Consider the following 19,427-nt stretch of genomic DNA (forward strand, 5'->3'; position numbering starts at 1 on the left):
CTGCCTAAGCTGGCACCTTCAACAGAAGCACCACTGTCATGACCACCAGACTGCCTTGTGCTCCTGTGTAGCTTGCTTTTTTGTCCGCTTCTCTCAGCTTCACTATATACAACAATCTAGTAAACTGCCTGTAGCAGCAGGCTTCCTGTAAATGGCCTGTGGGCTGCTGAGGTGGGACTCCATTTCCCACCCAGCATGCAACAGGCTGCAGCCTGTGAGCCTGGAAACATGGGGAAGGGGCATGGACAGGGTCTCTGCCAGGTATGCATGCTACTGGAGACTCAGAACATGAGCATTTCCCGCAGTGAGAAATGTGTGTGTTCTGTGGTTGCCTGTGAGCCTACACTGTTAGCCACCCACCCCCAACACTCTGTTAGGAACATCTTCATAGCCCAGTCGCGAGCCCATCCTGAGAGCCCTAGTCTGGGTAGCATTGTTTGTGCATTTATATAGTTTTATGTCATTAGGGTTGGAAGCCTCTGTATTTTTTTATTCATATTTAAAATAATTGAGTTAAATATACCCATGGGCTTTTTTTTTCTTTTAAAGCATCTCTTTTTCATTGCTCTTAAGAGAAACTATACCCAGTGAGCGAACGTGGTTTAGGGGGTGGAGTGTTCTCCTAGGGTGCACAAAGCTCTGCGCATGCTAGTTCCACACCAGGACCTCATAAACCAGGCATGGTGGTGCTTGCCGGCTCTCTCAGCACTCAGGAGGTACAGGCAGGAAGATCAGGCATTCAAAGTTATCCTCAGATACACAGTGATTTTGAAACTAGCCTGGGCTAAATGAGACCCTGTCTTTAAACAAAAACCCACAAAGCAAGCATAAGCACATTGACAGGGCTGTCACACATTTGTACCAATATTGATAACCGCCCACAAGTGGCAGAAGGTGCTGGGACACTGGCCTTGGTGACCATGACCTTGTGTGTCATCTTGTTCCCAGAATAACTGAGCTAGGATAGAAGGCAGGTGTGTGTCCTGGGCATGCAAGTATGTGTGAGCATGTGCTGTGTGTCTTAGATCCTCTGGGCTGGCCATGCCTTACCTAGAAGTTTTTGGTGGGATCCAGAATGTAACTCATATGTAAATCCTCCCCTGGTGCAGTGACTTGAGTAGAGACTGAGCTGACAAGGTCATCCTCAATGCCTGTCTGGTCTAGGCCTTCAGGAGCTGGTGGCAAAGCTGGGAGGAAGTGTCACAAGGGGATTCTGGGGCCAGCTCAGGCAGAACCCTGATGGCCCTTTCTCCTGTAGCCTGGTCACCTCCACTTAGAGATGAGGACACCGAAATAAAGAGCACTTGAATGGTGTGCCCAAGGCTACACAGCTTCTGGGAATAGTTCACACTGTTAAATGGATCTCCAGTTTTAAGCCCACTGAATTTGACAAAGTGCCAAACTCGCTCCCCAGTGAGACTCCTCCAGGCTCTTACAAGCTGGTTGCTTGGTCTTTAAAATGCCTCTTGTCACCATCTTCTTGGGAAGATACCCCACCCATCCCCCACTTCAACCTAAGTTCCCAAACCCAGACAGCAGGCCCTGCCCCCACCGCACCCCCTCTTCTGCCTACTCCCATCAAGTCTGTGAGTATGTGGGGGTGCCCAAGACTCAGGTGCTTGACGCCAATGCCGGGAAGGGCTGGGTGAGTTTGAGGACTGGGAAGTGGGCTGTCAGAAAAGTGGTAGCCATGGAAGAGGTCGGCACAGATCCATGCCCCACAAGATGCAAAGACTTTCCTGGACCATGGAGAGGATGAAGGGTTTGCAGGAGTTTTTTGGTCTCCGCTTTGGACACTGCTACTGGGGAGAGTGGGGAGGAAGCTAGGCTAGGGGAGAACATGTGGGGAGGGGACATGTGGCCAAGGGCCATGAGTGTGAGGAGAAGTGGATGGACTGAGATGTCTTAAGACTGTGACTCACAGATTCATAGAGACAGGGTGGGAAATGATGGACTAGAGGTGTCTGGGCCTCTAGCTCTGGTTCTGAGTGGCTGGGTGACCCTGTGGGAAGAGCAGCATCCACTTCCAGCATGTTCTAGTACAAGGTCAGTTTGACCCAGTCAGTTTATACAGGTGTGGAGGAGGCTGCCTGCTGCCCTTCCAGCTGGGCAGATAGTACTTGGAGAGCAAGGGAGGAAGATAAAGACGGAAAAGATGAAGGGGGAAGGAAGAAGGGAAGAAGAAAGACAGAGGGAGGGAGGAAAAGCTATTTCATTATTGTATATTTGACGTCTCCTTGCCTGGGGACTAAGGGCCATGGGGAGAAGCAATCTTGCTCCTTCTCTTCTCTCTGTGTATCAGAGTAGCTGCTTCTCCGAGGGCACCCTGTATGGCCCAGTAGGTCCCAGAAGTTTCCAGACATGGGTTCTGTGCATCTCTTAGGCCTTCATTTGTGCTGCCTTACTCAGTCTCATGACACTTGCAAGGAACTCTGCTCACTCCATCTTCCTGAAGGGAACCCGAGTCAACTTCCCAGAGCACAGAAAGCACAGTGATGATTGGCCCCAGCCCGGGTTTGTGGCTCATCTAAGACAGGAGTCACAACTCACACGATTCACTCTGCACCTCAGTTGGTGTCTGTTCCCCTATCTAGGAGTCCCTGGAAGCACATGAAGACAACTGTGTTGATGTCCTCCAGACTCCTGCCAAAGTCTTGGACACTAGAACGCCAGAGTCTTTTTGAGCCCAAGATGTCTGAGACCAGAGGAACGTTCTCCACTGTGCGCTCTCACACCTAATCCAGATGCATGGTAGATAGGTTAGTCACCAGTGCATGCTATGTAGGCAGATAAGTGGGCGAGTGGATGGATGGATGGATGGGTGGTGGATGGATAGATGAAGGATGAAGGATGGATGGATGGAGGATGGATGGATGCATGCATGCATAGATGTGTGGGTAGGTGGAAGTTTTCAGGATAGATGCACACATGCACACATGGATAAATAGATGGGCAGAGGAGTGAGATGGGTAGGTGGGTGGGTCCATTCCTGTATAGTGGAAGGTGGAAGCAGCCCTGAGGTGCCTGCCTTGCAGGAACTGTTACAGAGCAGGGGCTGGTCTCTGTCTATGGAGATTTATGAAATGCAGCTGTGCTCGGTTCTTGTGGCAGAACCAAGTCCTTGTCATGGATGGACTTTGCAGATGTGTGACCAAGCACAGTTGTGCGTGGTCCATGCTTAGAAGTTACCCACTGCAACCCTCTGCCCTAGCAGAATTTCTTACTAGTCCTTTAACCAGGTGTCTCAGTCAGGGTCACCATTCCCTGTGATGAAACACCATGACCAATGCAGCTTGGGGAGAGAAGGGTTGTTTTGGCTTATGCTTTCATATCACTGTTCATCACTGAAGGAAGTCGGGACAGAACTCAAGTGAGGCAGAAGCTGATGCATGAGGGGCTGCTTACTGGCTTGTTCCTCATGGCTCCATCAGCCTGCTTTCTTTTAGAATCCAGGACCTCTAGCCTACACATCATCCACAATGCGCTGGGCCCTCCCCATCAATCACTAATTAAGAAAATGCCTTCCAGGCTTGTCTACAGCCTGATCTTATGCAGATGGGACTTCAGTTTGTGTCAGGTTGACATAAGACCCGCCAGCACACCAAGAACCTGCATTGTCACCTCGTGGAACCTCACCGATTCCACAGCCTTTTCTGCCTACTCGGCCCACATCGATTTTACAGAGGATGCTGGCCGCTGTCTGCTCTGGGAAACTAGGCAGGCATTTGACTCAGGACTGTTCAAGGTAAAACGGTCACTTGCCACTTGGGAGGAGCAGCACAGGGTGTCAGGATTCTAGGCAGGCTGGGGGAGGATGGGGTAGAGCCTCACTCAAAGCTGAGGAAGTCAGCAGTTGTGGACCTGGACCCAGCAATGTTCTGGAAACTTCCAGAAAAGACAACTGAGCAAAGTCTCTGAGGTCAGTTGGGATGCCATGGTATAGGGAGGGAGAACTGGCCTTTCTCCTGCCCTGTGCAATGCAGAGTGGGTCCAGCCCAACATCAATTATTCATCTCTAAAGCGAGAGGAGCCGGTTCACATTGATTCTGCTTACCTTCCTGGCGTGTGTTTCTGTGGTAGTCACAAGCTGAGCTGGTCTTCTCTGCACGCCTTGAGTGAGGTTTAAGATGCTGTTTGTACAGACAAACAGAGGTCACATGTGACAGAGGTCAGAAGTGGGATCCTGAGAGGTTAGCAGGGAGCTGAGACCATCATCCTGCACCCCAGACTGTCTGAAACATCAGCCATCTCCCCCAATGTTGGATGGAGCTGGGGATGCCGGTGCTGAGCCCAGGAACCACAGCCGCAGTGGCTGGGAACTGCTGGAAATGTATCTGCTTGGTAAATATTTGCTGAATTGACAATGGATAGTTTTCTCTCTCTGCTTTCCAGAGATATCTCCCCACCAAATCTCCCAGGAATACCTCACCCCACCCCCAGCTCAGTGGCTTAGTGAGGACCTTGAGGGGGCAAGTGTCCTAGTCCAGGTCTGTAAGAGGCTGGAGTTTACTATGCAGGTTTCCCATGGTCACCACATCAGGACACCAGGAAGCTCAGAGTCAGAAGAAGTCTGGCCTGCACCAGGGCTCTCCTCAATTATCTGCACCTACCTGTGATATGTCCCTGGAGTCCCAGAATCAAATGGTCACAAGCTGGGCTTTTCTGAAACAAGTTTAGTTCTCACAGTGAGAACCCAACCTGTGAGAGGCCCCATTGCAGGCCCCTTCTTCCTATCTGGCTCCTAAAGATCTTACATTCCTTGGCCTGTGGTCCTATTCCCCTTATTCCCCTCCCCCAGCCTCTGCCTCCCATCACTAGGGTCTTTCCCCTCTGACTCTCTCTATGTGTGTCTCTCACAAGGACAAGTTGTCTTTTGGGTTACGGTCACTTTGGAATGATCTCATCTTTGAAAATCCTTCCTTACCTCAACAGTGACCCCTTACTCCAGCATGTTCACATTCACAGGTCAGGGAAGTTAGGGTGCAGGTGTAGCTTTTAGGGGACACCAGTCATCACACAGGTCAACAAGGCCCAGATATGATGGGACAAGACCAGATATGACAGAAGACCTTCCTGCGTGGCCCAGCTCTTGTGCTTTGGCTTCATGTGACCTTTGGTGGATGTCCCTTCTCTCCAGAAGCCAGAGCCATACCCCTGGGTGTCTAAGCAATTATCAGCTGAGGCACTGACAGTAATTGGATTACCTAGATTATGTGTTCAATGGACCAGATACCGTGTCTGTGATTTAAGCTCTCAGAAAGCTGAGACAGGAGGATTGCCACAACTTCAAGGCCAGCCTGATCTATAGAAGACAACTCTGTCTTAAAACACAAAGCCCTGGGGATGTGGTAGTGCTTTACTTGGTATTCACATACCACACAAAGCTGCGTATAGTGCATGCCTGTAATTCCAGCACTTGGGAGGTAGAGGCAGGAGGACTAGAAGATCAAGGCTAGCCTGGACTACAGGAACTGAAGGTCTAAGGTCTAAGGCCAGGCCGCAGATGGGCACAGCACTGTGAGCCTTTGAGTTCCTGGGTGCCAGGGTCTCTACATTTGGCTGCTGAGTCTTGGGGTTGGGAATAGACTGTGGCCAGAAAGAGGTTCTCAGTGAAATGAATAGGAAGGTTCAGCCTGCCTAGTCCTCCTTTCTCTATCAGTGGGTAGGTGTGTGGAGAACACTACCTTGGTTGTAGTCATTTCAGCAAAAAGGGACTCAGAGCTTCCCACGTTTCTGGCTGTTTGCCTGATTAACAGTCAAGGGTGCCGGGCTTACCTTTTTATTACATCTAATTGTGGCATGAGAGGGCCGTATAGGCCACTGTGCTCATGTGGAGGCCAGCAGACAATCTTCAGGCTCACAATCCACCCCACCGTGTGGGTCCCTGGGATCAAAGGCAAGTTGCCAGGCTTGGCTGCAAGAGCCTTTACTCACTGAACAACCTCTCAAGCTCTTTGATTATTTTTTTTAAGTAAGTGAGGCTTTGTTGAAGAAGAAAGTAATAGCAGCCCAGTTCCAACTGCAATAAAGTCACAATGTCTGGTACCAATCAAAAATTAGCTGGAAGTGCTCATGGTGACACATGCCTTTGATTCCAGCACTTGGGAGGCAGAGGCAGGCAGATCTCTGAGTTTGAGGCTAGCCTAGTCTTCAGAGTGAGTTCCAGGACAGCTAGGGCTATACAGAGAAACCCTGTCTCAAACAAGCAAACAAAAATTAACAGGGAGCAAAAAAGTTAATAAAAAAAAAAAAAGCAATCTAAAGTCAGAAGAAAAGCTGCCAATGAAAAACAAAGCCAGAATGGAAGAAAATGGCAGTGTCAGAAGAAAAGCTGTCAAAATGATTCAAGATGGCCACCGTTTGTTCAAGAAGGTAGAGAAATTGTGAGCAGAGAAGAAAAATTAATTTTAAAAAAATCCAAAGGGAATTTCTCCCATGGAAACCTGCACAAGGGGCAGGAGAGCCAGCTCAGTGGTTAAGAGCATTATCTTCTCTTGTCTCATTCCCCAGTGTTTGCCTGGCAGCTCATGGCCATCTGTAACTCTGGTTCCAGGGGATCCAATGCCTTTTGTGGCCTCTGTTGACACCAGGCATGTATTTGGTGCATACAATACACATACTTGAAGGCAAAACACCCATATGTGTATTTAAGCAAACAAAGGACTGCACAGAATGGGATTGACAACTCAAGGGACACTGAAAAATAAAGTCAGAACTGTTATTGACTTATGACTCGGATGTAGAATCTTCAAAGTCAAGCACACAGAGGAGAAGTTCTGGGTAAAGTCATGGAATATTGGGGACTAGGGATCAATGGGAGGGGCCTGTAATATGCATGTTCTAGAAGCCCAAGAAATGGAAGCGAGGTACAGAAATACACAATGTAACCAATGAGCAAGAGTTGAACCTTGTCAGTGAGAGCTATAAAACCACAGATCAAAGAGACAGACAAATTTAACATAAAAAAATGATGTTGACACAAGACAAGCTGGTCAGTGCTGAAGAAGGGATTGAGGAAAAATCTGGAAGAGCAACAAGAAGGAAAGAGGCAGAGATGGTCTAGGTAAGGAGAAAAGTCATGGACTCAGAAGATTAGAATCAGGAGGACCAGAAGTTCAAAGCCACTCTGCGTTACTTGGTGGGTGGTGGATAAATGCCAGGTATTGTGGAGCACACTTGTAATCTCAGTACTTGGGAGTTGTTGACAAAAGGATTAAGAGACTAATGTCATCTGAGGCTATGTATCAAGCTCAAGGATACCCATCTCAATCATCATCATCATCATAACAAAAAAGAGAAACCAAGTCAGAAATCACTGAAAGAAACACAGAACCAGCCCATAGTCAGCAAAAAGGTATTTATCAGGCAGGGTAAACGGAAGGCTTCCCAAGAAACACAAAAGCTGAGCGAGCTCAATGCTCACAGATTTCTATCATAAGAGACGACAGAGAAAGTTTTTCAGGCAAAGCAAGAGATGGTAACAGATGTACTTTGGGCCTATTTAAAAAGATGAAATACACAAGACCAGAATGAATAAATAATAGTAAATATATGGATTGACATAAAGTATACTCTTGCTCTAAGATAAAAGATATCAAACCATAGCAAAAATGAGAATAGCATATTATTAGAGTTATAACAAATATTGAAGTAAAATGTAAGAGCTGGAGAGATGACTCAGCACTTAAGTACTTACTACTCTTAAAGAGGACCCAGGGTTCTGTTCCCAACACCCATATGGTGTCTCACAGCTACCCCTAACTTAGTTCCAGGGGATTCAACACCCTCCTCTGACTACAGACACTACACTCAGGTGCACATATTTTTAAATAGAAAGCATTTTAAAAAACAGTATATCAGTAAGTATGGCAACAGGAAACACAAGAGGCAGAAATGGTAGCATCTTGCAGAAAGGTTTTCAAGTTGAGTGTGACGTGGCATATTATTTGGAAGTAGACTATTGTTAAGATTAAAATGTATCTTGTAAACTAAAGAGCAACCACTAAATAAAAACAAACAAACAAAAAACATTGTAACAATGAAGAGAAAATGGAATAGTCATTAATATTCATTTAATACAAAGAAAGTACACTTGTGCATAAACTTATCAAAATAGTGGGTTTATATCCAGCTTTATTAATTATTACAATAAATGTAAATGGTCTATACTCTCCAACTAAAAGGCTCAGACTTTCAGTTTAAGAAAAATCTAGACCCTGTTGTGTGTTAAGTACAAAAAGGACAGAGGGGTTACCTAGAAGGTTTCAAGTGTAAAACAGGTTTTTAATAAAAGTAAACAACAATGTAACAGCTGGTTGTCCCACTCCCCCAATAACCACTACTGAGATAGCTGTCTTCAGCTCTCTTTTTGCTATTTATTTTTAGATATCATTTTAATAATTTGGCCAGGCTGACCTTGAACTTTAAATCCCAATGCCTCAGGCTCCCCAGGAGCTGAGATAATAGGCCTGTGCCACAAGTCCTGACTTAATATTCTTGAAAACTATTAAGGCCATGAATAGTAAAGAAACTCTAGATCTAGTGGGATAGGGGCAATATACTGGAATGCTGGCTCTGAGACAGAATTGTGCACCCGGGAACACTAATTGGAGCCTTGACATAGTGTGACTAGAGGCTGTAGAATTAGTCACAGTGCTTCATGTATATCAAGTTTCCGATTCCCAGGACTTTACTAAGTTTATCTAAGAAAAGATGTTTAATTATGAAAGACTATCCAGTGAATAATTCCAGCCCACACTCACATCTGGATGAGAGAAAGAGTAACATGGATAAACAGTCAAATACAGAGAATGAGGCAGAGATGGAGGTATCTGAAGGTAGGAAGAGACTATAGAGATAAAGAAAAGAAGGTAAGAAAGAGAAAGATCTGGAACAAACCAGGAAGAGTGTGTGTCAGCAAGAAGTGAACTAAGTTGAGCCCCTGATCCCCTTTTGCAGCCTATTTGTGCCTAAAACTATACTAGTGTGCATAGTTTTATACAGGCAAGATGGCTTGTACTTTATTCCTAGGGTGGTGAGATGGGAGGCAGAGACAGGTGGGTCCCAAGCACTCCCTGGCTAGACAGTCTAACTTTCTTGGAGAGATTTCAGGGCAATAAAAGATCTATGTCTCAAGCAAAAGGTGGAAGAAACCTGAGGAAGGGATGTCTTCTGACTTCTACATATGTGTACCTATATTTATGTATGTACAATTCCTGTACACACATGTTCTCAGGCACACAAAATTCATCAGTACAAAACTGCCCTCACTAAAGACATGGCATAAGCATTTAAAAGCACAGTCCTGGGGCTATGGAAGTGGTTCAGTGGGTAAGAGCACTTGCATTGCAAGCATGAGGATGTGAGTTCAAATCCCCAACACCCATATTTTAAAAAGGTGGCATAGACACAAATGCCTGTAACTCCAGCACCGGGGAGACAGAGACAGGCAGATCTCAGGAGTGCACTAGCCAGACAACCTCATCAAATGTGAGACCCCGCCTCAAAACCATAATACAGAGAGTGATTGAGGAATACACCTGAGAGCCCGCTCCAGACATTAATATATATATATATATATATATATATATATATATATATATATATATATACTGGAGCCTGGAATTTAACTAATGGCATGGCAGTGCTGGCTCTCAAATTCTGACAGCAGAGCCGGGAGATGCTAGCACAGGAGATTCAGCTGGCTATGCAGAAACTAACCATTCACTTCTGAAATCCAAAGCTGTTGTAAAATCGGAGACTCATTGAAACTACGTGCAGAATGGTAACTACCACACACTGAAACACTTCAAGGGCACGAGAACAAGAGAGAAGAGAGAGAGAATGGAGTCATCTGGGTGCCCAGACCTTGAAGAGAAAGTGGACTGAATAACTCTTTCCCTTTGCTCTGTAGGTGTAGGTGATGGGAGGAAGAGACCAAAGAGGGTTCCTCACTGAGCCTAGCATGTGGTCCTGTCATCTCACCTGCAGGAAAGCTGAAGCAGAAGGATTGACTGGGTTGTGGAATGAACTTCAGGCCAGGCTGGACAACTCACTGAGACCTTGCCTCAAAAATGAAGAGGAAAGAACTGGGGGGTAGCTCAGTGGTAAAACACGTGCCTAGCCATGCACAGGGCCCTGGGTTTAATCCCCAGTACTGTAATCATCAATTAAACCTTCTACATTAAGAATAACTTCCATTGACTGGAGGGATGGCTAGGCCCTTAAGAGCACTGGTTGCTCTGTCAGAGGACATGAGTTCAATTCCCAGCTACCACATGGTGACTCACAACCACCTGTAATGTGATCTGATGCCCTCTTCTGGCATGCAAGTGTGCATGCAGGTAGAGCACTAATATACATATAATAAATGAATAAATCTTTTAAAAAATAATAACTTTCAGAGGGCTTGAGAGATGACTTTTGCATAGTACCCACATAGTAGCTCACAATTACCTGAACTCTAGGGGATTTGATATTCTCTTCTGGCCTCCATGAGCAACCACATGTGCATACATTAACAAAACAAACAAACTTTAAATCTTTTTTTTTTCTTTTTGTTTTTTTCGAGACAGGGTTTCTCTGTATAGCCCTGGCTGTCTTGGAACTCACTTTGTAGACCAGGCTGGCCTCGAACTCAGAAATCTGCCTGCCTCTGCCTCTCAAGTGCTGGGATTAAAGGCCTGTGCCACCACGCCTGGCTTAAATCTTTTTTTTAAGGACCTTATTTCTATTTTGTATCCTTGAAGAAGCTTGTCAGATGAAAACCAAGCCAAAGGGGGACTTTCCATGTCTCTGTTTGCAGGGCACAGTTGGTACGCCATGACTTTCTGACAGGAGTTTGATCATAGAATAAAATTATTACCATGATTTAAAGAAAAGAAAAAAAGACCCCCAAAATTAGGAGAAATGAAAGAGTCTCCTCAAGTGAGCATACCCCGGGCTAAGGAATCGGGCCTGGATTTTCCAACCTGGGATTTTCAAAGAAGGAAAGGAGAGGGGAGTATTTAATCTCGGAGTCCCAGCTTTTACAAACTCTATGGTTTACAGGCAGTGTCTGGCTGCTCTGACACATTTTGAAACAAATTGTATCTTTGCGAAACAAATGTTTTAAATCCTGGTGAAGCGGTTTCCTGATGCCTGCAGCTAGCCCAGCTGTGCTCCTGCTGTGCTCGCAGAGTTCCGTCAAAACCTAGGTGTCCAGAGTAAAAATAAAGTAACTTTCCAAATATTTTGGTGAAAATAGAAACTTTCCGTTTCTATGGAATATTATTTTCGTCTTCCATCTGTACTCAGAAGTAAAACAAAATATTAAGGCTTAATTCCATTTTATTTCAACTGTTTAACTTTGCCCCTGAACTCTGAGATAAACATTTACCCAAAGTGAACCTGGTGGATTTGAATTTTTAAAACATAGTAAACACTTCCCTATGTAATAACCTCTCTCATTTCTATAAACGGTATCAATTTATTAGATGTTTTAGCTCCTTTAAAGGTTGAATAAAGTTTGACTCATATAGAAATTTTTATTAATAAGATCAGTTTATATTCCCGCCTCAGTTTTGCTTTAAGGAGTGATTATAGATTCTGTCTGAGCTCAGTTGTGCCTTATCTAGGCTAAGAAGTGAGGGGATGTGGTTTATTGGTTAGATGTAAGATTAAATGTTGGCTAAAAAACTGGCTCAGTCACTAAGAGTGGCTTGCTGCTTTTGAAGAGGACCCAAGTTCAGGTCTCAGTGTCCATGCCAAATGGCTTACAACCTGTTATGCTTACCTTTTCTGGCCTTTGAGAGCACCTGCACAGAAGTGACACATACACACCATGCATAAAAATAATCTTTAAAAGTCCAGGCCTCACAGTATCCTGGGTTCCTCCATCTTTCTGCTTCTAAGGCAGAGGAGGCACTGACACTCAGTTCCCCTTCTGGCCACTAGGTGCTGTCTTGTGCATGTGCAGTACCCCCATCCCCACCCCAAACACAAGGAACTGTCTCGTGCTCATGCAGATCCCCTTCTGGTCTCTAGTTACTGTCTTGTACACGTGGAATGTCCTTCCAATCATTAAGTGCTGTCTCATGTATGTGCAGTGACCCCTTCAACCACTAAGTGATGTCCTGTGCACATGCACTTCTCTTTCTGGTCACAAGGGGCTGTCTTGTGCACATGCAGTTCCCCTTCAGCCCACTAGGTGCTGTCTAGTGCACACCAGCACCCTGTCCAAGCTGCTGTGTGTTTCAGGAAACTATATCCCTGGGGGCCTCGCCACCACCTCAGAGAGTAGACAGACAGGATCCTGGCCTGGTGTTTGCCAGGGGAAACAGGTTCTTCTTGAATGTCAAGGGCTCTGCCTGGTCTCTCTGTGCTGCATGTGGGTTCTGTGGACACCTGGCCACGTGTGTTTTCTTCCCGATCTACAGCTGTTTGCTCCTGGCCATTGCCACCAATGGCACCTCTGACTGAGTTCTGGAGGCTTGTATGGGACTTGGCTGTGATGCCTGGAAGCAACAACCCAAGGCTCACAGGAGTTCCTGAAGCTGGGTTTGGCAGGTAAGTGCAGCAGTGTGCACCAGGGTTGGGTCCTAGGTTCCTGCTGCCTGCACTAGCTGCTGAGTCTGGCACCTCGGCAGGGCTGTAGGAGTCCTCCGGACTCTAGGTGCTCTGCCATTCCACCTGGAAGACCAAACTGTGAATTTGAACTTGACCCTTCATGACCAAGTGACCGTGGGCAAGTGTCTAGGCTACTTCAAAAGTTGTCTTTTGTTTGTTTCTATTTATTTTGAGACAAATTCTCACTCTGTAGCCCAGGATGGCCTTGCACTCACAGCAATCCTCCTGCCTCAGTCATTCCCTTGGATGACAGGTGTGAACCACCATGCCAACCTTAAAGTTGTTTTGAAAGACTGGGTAGATGGTTCAGTTGGTAAAGAGCTTGTTATACAAGCTTAGGGGTCTAAGTTCAATCCCCAGAACCCAGGTTGCCAGGTTGGGCAGTGAGTGTGTGCTTGTAATCTTAGCACCAGCCAGAGCAAAATCCTGTCTCAATGCAGGAGGATCTCTGAGTTTGAGGCCAGCCCTGTATACAGAGATAGTTCCAGGACATCCAGGGATAGACAAAGAAATCCTGTCTCAAAAAAAAAAGAGAGAAAAGAAAGAAAGAAAACAAAACTCAATATAATAATCTTTTATTAAGAGTATGTAGGGATGAGCAGACAGATGGCTTAGTGAATAAAGGCACTTGCTGCCAAGCCTGATGACCTGAGTTCAGTCCCTGGGGCCCATACCATGAGGAAAATTGTCCCTTCACCTTCATGCCCACACATACTAACTAACTAACTTAATTAATGAATAAATAGACAGGCATACAGGCAGGCAGACAGATCTCATTCTCATATACATGAAGTTAAGGGGCAGGGAGAAGAATAAGGATTTGGGTCAGTGGAGACTATTCTGTTTGGTTTCCAGAGTCACAAAGGAAATCACAATTAGGTTAACTAGGAGTCATTCCCCACTCTCTATTCCAGAATTGTTTGTGAAAGACGTTGTTATTTTTTCTGGAATGTTTAGAAAATTTCATGCATGGATCCAGGTGGATCTAGAAGGTTTTGGTTTTGGTTTTGTTCTTGTTTTGCATGGGAAGGGTGCTAATGAGAAATCAGACTTACCTTCTAAATATGGTCTGGTTGGATTGGTTGTCTTTGTCCTGTTCACACGAGGTCTTTGCAGCAACCCTATCATCTCTGTAGGGTCCGTAGTAGTGACTGCTTCCTCCTTTTCGCTGTTGATCATTTATGTTTTATTTATTTTACTTTCATGTTATTCTTCTTTCCATATATGCATGTGTGTATATGTATGAGTGTGTGCACATGTGTACATGTGTATATGGAAGGCAGAGGTTGATGTCAGGTGACTTTATCAATCAGTCTGAATCCTTTTTTTTTTTTTTGAGAAAGAGAGAGAGGTCTCTCACTGAATCCAGAATGCATTGATTGGTTAGACTTGCTGGCCAGTGAGTCCCAGGGGCTCATCTGTCTTTGAATTCCTGTTTTGAACCCAGGCCATAAATAACCCTACCCAGGACAAAGAGCCTGTAGGGCCTCCTCCCTGGGTCTGTCCTCCCAAAGGCAGATCACAGCACAGCACACAGGGAGGCCCAGTGGGGAGAAGCCTGAGGACAGCTGAGGTAAGGAATAGGTGTCTGTGACACAGCTTGTATATGCTGGCTCCTGGCAGCCCTGGTTGGCAAAGGAGAGTTAAAAGTGGACACAGCACTCTCACTAACTCATCAGTACACCAGGAGACATGCTATGCTTGAGTGGAGCCTTTCTGTCATAGGAAGTTGTATCTGTGTGTGTGTGTGCATTTGTGTGTGCATCTGGTGCCTGTGTGTAAACCTATGCATATGAGTGTGGGGTGGGTGCATATGCATGTGTGAATATGTGCATGTATGTGTGCATGTGTTTGAGGTTGTGTGTTTGTGTGTTAGTATGTATATGTGTGAGCGTGAGCATGTGTGTACATGTACATGTGTGCATATGTGTACATGTGAGTATGTTCGTGTGTGTGTGTGTGTGTGTGTGTGTGTGTGTGTGTGTGAGTGAGTGCGTGTGGAGCCAGAGGTCAGCTTCTGGTGTTGTTCCTCAGGAGCTGTCCGATTTATTTTTTGAGCCCCTGGGAATCCTCCTGGCTCTGCCTCCCACCACTGGGATCACAAGTGCAGGTCACCATCCTAGCCTTTTATGTGGATGTGTAAGGATTAGACCTAGAGCATTGGTCAAGTGCTCCATCCATACAGCATCTCCCAGTTTTCCATGTCTCTCATCTCATAGAAGCCTTTGTGCTACTGTCCTTTGCCCACTTCACAGGCACTATCTCCATCCTTACAGCTGCTCTGTGCCTGACAGTGGCTCAACTCTGCTGATGTAATAAACGGCTGTATGTGCGTGAAGAGAATGTGGATTGTGTACAGTGAGATGCTTTCTTGTAGTTCATCATCTTTTTACTGATTGTGTTAAATGCCAAAACATGTCCTCATGACGAAAGATCTTTGCTTTTGTTTTACACCATTGCTGTTGTTTTGTTTTGTTTTTAAACAAGGGCTCAGTATGTAGCCCAAGCTGGCCTTGACTGTGCTATCCTCCTACCTCAGCCTTCCAAGTGTTGAATGACAGGCATACACCATCATGCCTGACTTAAAATGACTTAAAAGTTTTGACTTATGAGTTGTCAACTTCACTTTGGTAAAGTGGCAGTATGAATGTGGTGGAAACCATGCTTTCAATTTGCCCTTTCTCAAAGTAGCCTTTGGCTAGCCTCTGCTGTAGGCATCGATGAGCAAAAACTATGGCTTCTCATCAGCTCAAGATCAGAAAGCAAATCAGTGATTGCATGATATGGTGAGGCCAGGAGAGGGCCTGCACTTAGTAAATTTAATACATCTTCAACTTAAGACAATGTGAATACGCAATGAGTTTAAAATGTACCTCCATGAGGCTGGAAAGGTGGCTCAGTGATTAAGAGCACTGGATGCTCTTGCAGGAGACCCAGATTAGATTCCCAGCATCTACATGGTGGTTTACAACTGTCCATGACCTCATTTCCAGGGGTCCAACTCCCTCTTCTGACCTCTGTGAATACTGCACACATGTGCTGCACATACATGGACCCAGCCTAAACACTCATATATACAAAATAAAACTAAAGCAAAAATTAAAAGATGTAGTACCACTGTAAGTTGAAGAGTGCCTGAAAATATAACTTTAAATTATTTTTTCTGCTAATTATGTCTAGTAAACATTACTATGTTTGTATTAGTATGGTAGTCTAATTAATTTGATATTGGTATGCTTGCACCAACTTAATCCAATCTCTGTGGTGTATATACTTCTACCAATTTGAGTTCTGGTCTTTATATTCAGCTGTGTTGTCTGTAAATGGTGAACAGCTAAGGCTTCTAAAAAGCTCCTGTAAAATTGTGGCCATTTAATTAGAATTTCTGATCCATTTATATTGATTACAATCATTGCTATATCTAGGACTATATTCCCTGTATAACTATTTTACATTTGTCTCCATATTTGGATCTATTTTTCTTTGAGGAAAAGGGAAAGAAAATAAGGAAGAAGAAAACTAGCTTTTCAAATTCCTTTTGGACTAGTTGAATATTTTTAAACTGCAATTTCTTATCCACTAGCTGGTTAGTAACTGATGGTTAATCTAGAAACTTCATATACATGCCTGGCATTTTCATCCTTAAATGGTGTTTAAACAACTATGGGCACGTCAAGAACTTTAAATGCAGTTTAATTCTTTTGTCCCTTGGTATCTGTGTGCTTTTCTCTCGTTAATTGTGCTTGCATTTTAGCCTCAACATCTCAAAGTAGCCTTTGAGTGTTCTTAGTGTTTGGATTTGCCCATGAACACTCCATTTTCTGGAGTTCATGCTAAACTTCTGCTTGGGATTCTGCTGATTCTGGGATTCTGCACGCGCCCGCGGGCATGCATGTACACTTATGTTCATGTATGAGCAACAGTGGAGGACAGCTTGTGGGAACTGGTTTTCTCCTTCCACTACCACACAGGTTCCAGGGATCAAATTTGGTTGTCAGGCTTGGTTGCAAGCACCTTTACTCACTGAACCCTTTTACTGGCCCATCAGTCATTTAAAATCTCCCTTTTGCATCCATTCCAGTACTAGTGATGAATCCTACCAGTTTAATTGTCTGAAGGCTTCTTAATTTCATCTTCTGCAGATAGAGGAGCCTAGGTCAGCATGTCTTTTCTTTCAACAATGTATAATTATATGTTGCTTATGACTTGGTCAGCGAGTGCACATGTGTGCACACAGGACTGTGGTTCCCAGAGAACGTGAGGTCAAGGCCTCATGTGATTGTGAATAAATCACTGTTTTCCTGTTGTGATAAGATACTCTGACAAAGCAATCTAAGTGAGAAAGGACTTATTTGGCTCACAATTCACAGTACAGCTCAGAAGAGTGGGAAGGGCACAGCAGCGGAACACAAGGAAGTTTGTAATGGCACATCTACAGTCAGGAGACCATTGTGAATATATGCAAGCAAGAGCTCATCTTTTTCCTCCCTCCTTTTTATTTAATTCATCCTAGGGAATGGTGCCACCCACAGTGGGCAGGTCTCCTGCCTCTATTAACACAAGGTAACTCCCTCAGGAACACCCAGAGGCCCCTTTCTCAGGTGATTCTCTAGATCTCATCAACTTAACAACTGAGATGAACTGTAGTAGTCACACAGCATCCTGTCTCTCCAAACACACTTTTCATGTCAATGACACTCTGTTGTCTTTGGCTTCCATAACTTCTGGGGAACAATCAGCAAAGTCACACACACACACACACACACACACACAGCTGGACAAGGGCCCCTGCTGCTGCCATCAGCACCATGGAAGCCTTGAGCTGGAGTAAACCCTTCTTTTACAAGTTGCTTTAATCAGATATTTCCTTCAGAATGGATAAGCAAAGTTGCTTTAGGCTGCACCACACTTCCATATGCATCCTCCGGGTCTACAAGCTTCTCCGTGCAGGACCCCATGCAGCTTCATGCTGTCAGGTCTGCAGTTCTGAATCACATTCTTCACATCTCTGGCAGCCCATCCTCCCCTTTTCTCCCTGCAGGGTCAGCAGCTGGACATCCCGCCTCCCTGGTTTCCTGCCTTGCCTCCTGTTGGCCTGCAGTAGCTTTCAGTGTTACCATTCTCTCCTCAGCCATCTTCTGGCCAGTGGTTTCTTCCTGTCTGTCCAGCCTGTTGTTGGCTCTGTCTCTCCCACCCTTAGTTTTGGTTTGAGAAGTCTAGTCTGGTTCTGTTTGTACAAGTGGCACTCCCCATACTGGGGTCTCCCCTCAATCCCTTCGGTCCTTGTGATGGTTCATCTGAGTCTTCACTATTTGCTGAGTTTTCCTGACTCTTAAGTGACTGACTGATCTTGAGTCAGGGTTTCTCTGTGTAGCCCTGGCTAGCATGGAACACACTATGTAGACCAGACTAGTTTTGAACTCACAGAGATCTACTTGCCTGTGCCTCTGGAGTGCTGGGAAGGTGGAAAGCATTCACTACCATGTTGGGTCATTTTTTTTTAAGTTGTATCTTGTTACAGAAGGAGAATGGAGAGGCCTGGGGTGCTGTTGGGCCTGATATCATATTATGTCTGTGTTGAATGCATAGGCAGGCTAGGATGAGGCTCCCCTACTGAGGCCTGGTACCTAGTGGCCAGAGTGATTTTTTTTTCCTTAAATATAAGCTCAAATTCCTGTTAATGGAGCTCTTACCATAGGGTCAGGACCCTGTGCTGCGAAGGGAGCAGTCTGTCTGGTGCTCTGGGTGTCCACTTACATGATAAGGGGGAGACTAGGTCCTAAGAGCTGTAGCAATCTATGGAATCAGGGCTCGGACCCCACCCACCCATGTCTCCCTGTCTCCCCAGCCTTTGTTCTGGAGAAACACAACCTGGCTGTGCCTGCCACTCTGTCTTTGTCTGTTTTGCTCATTTTTTTAAGGTCCTGTCCCAGTCCCCATCAGCACCAGGTGACAGGAGAGGGTAATGTAGGCGTAGCCAGGTGGCTTCTTGTTCTCACTCTCAGACCTGGGTGCGTCTTGTCTGAACGCTGGTCTCTTATTTCATACTTTTTCTTTGATCTGAGATCTTTCAATGCTTTGGGAGTAAGCAGGAGAAGACTTGGGGATCCTCCCACGGCATTTTCTCCCAGCACACCGTGGTTGTTTTGTGTTCAAAGCTGAGCCTGGCTGCAAAGGTTCTCTGGCCTTCCTCAGCGAGAGGTGGGGGGAGTGGAGGAGTGGGGCTGGACCCAGCCCTTCCCTGCCCCATCAGCACAACCTAGGGCTGACTCAAGGGTCAGGAGTTCAGTGCAAAGAATTGGATATGTCTGTAGGAGGGGGTCTGGAGGACTTTGCCCTTGGAGCAGAGGCTGTGGGCCATCAGCCAGCCCCCTGCCTCTGCACAGCACATACCAGGAAGAGTCTGTTACTCACTCCCCCACTCTCCCTCTGCTGGTTCTCCAGGGACCAGATTCTTATCTGAAAAGCCGCCTTCTCAGGCCCCCAGCTAACCACCACCCCCCAACCCGTGGATCTCAGCTTAACTCTTCTCTTCTTTATCTCTCTGCTGTTCTGGAAAGAGCTTTCAGACAGAGGTGAACATTAGGTGGCTCCTCAGTCAGACAGGTGTCACCCCCCCACCCCTGGTGTGGTTGCCTCCAGGGGCAGCAGCCAGGCCAGGCTAGCAGGACAGAAAGGATGTCTTTGTTCCTAGTCTCCAATCTTCTTCCTTGTTCCCATTTCCTTTGCTTTGGTGTGGGAATTTCTTCCTTTTCTTCATTTCCTTCAATCCCAAGATGTCTGTGGGCCTGATGTAGTGGCAATGGTGGAGAAAGGAATGT

At 45.7% G+C, this 19,427-nt stretch overlaps 1 protein-coding gene across 7 annotated transcripts in view; it reads left to right on the plus strand.

Moving 5' to 3' along the window:
- Positions 1-19,427, plus strand: part of Ano1 (anoctamin 1) — a 146,647-nt gene that overhangs the window by 25,772 nt on the left and 101,448 nt on the right. Inside the window, exon 1 of one of the 7 annotated variants that reach the window (XM_085841123.1) lies at positions 12,528-12,546. The exons of the other annotated variants lie outside the window; for them this stretch is intronic. The gene's annotated coding sequence lies outside the window, so the exon portion shown is untranslated. Of the gene's footprint in view, positions 1-12,527; positions 12,547-19,427 lie in introns of those variants that run through there. 7 annotated transcript variants of the gene reach the window in all.

Source organism: Mus caroli, unplaced genomic scaffold (genome assembly GCF_978045245.1).
Source record: "Mus caroli unplaced genomic scaffold, Mus_caroli_1 scaffold_8, whole genome shotgun sequence".
NCBI lineage: Eukaryota > Metazoa > Chordata > Mammalia > Rodentia > Muridae > Mus > Mus caroli.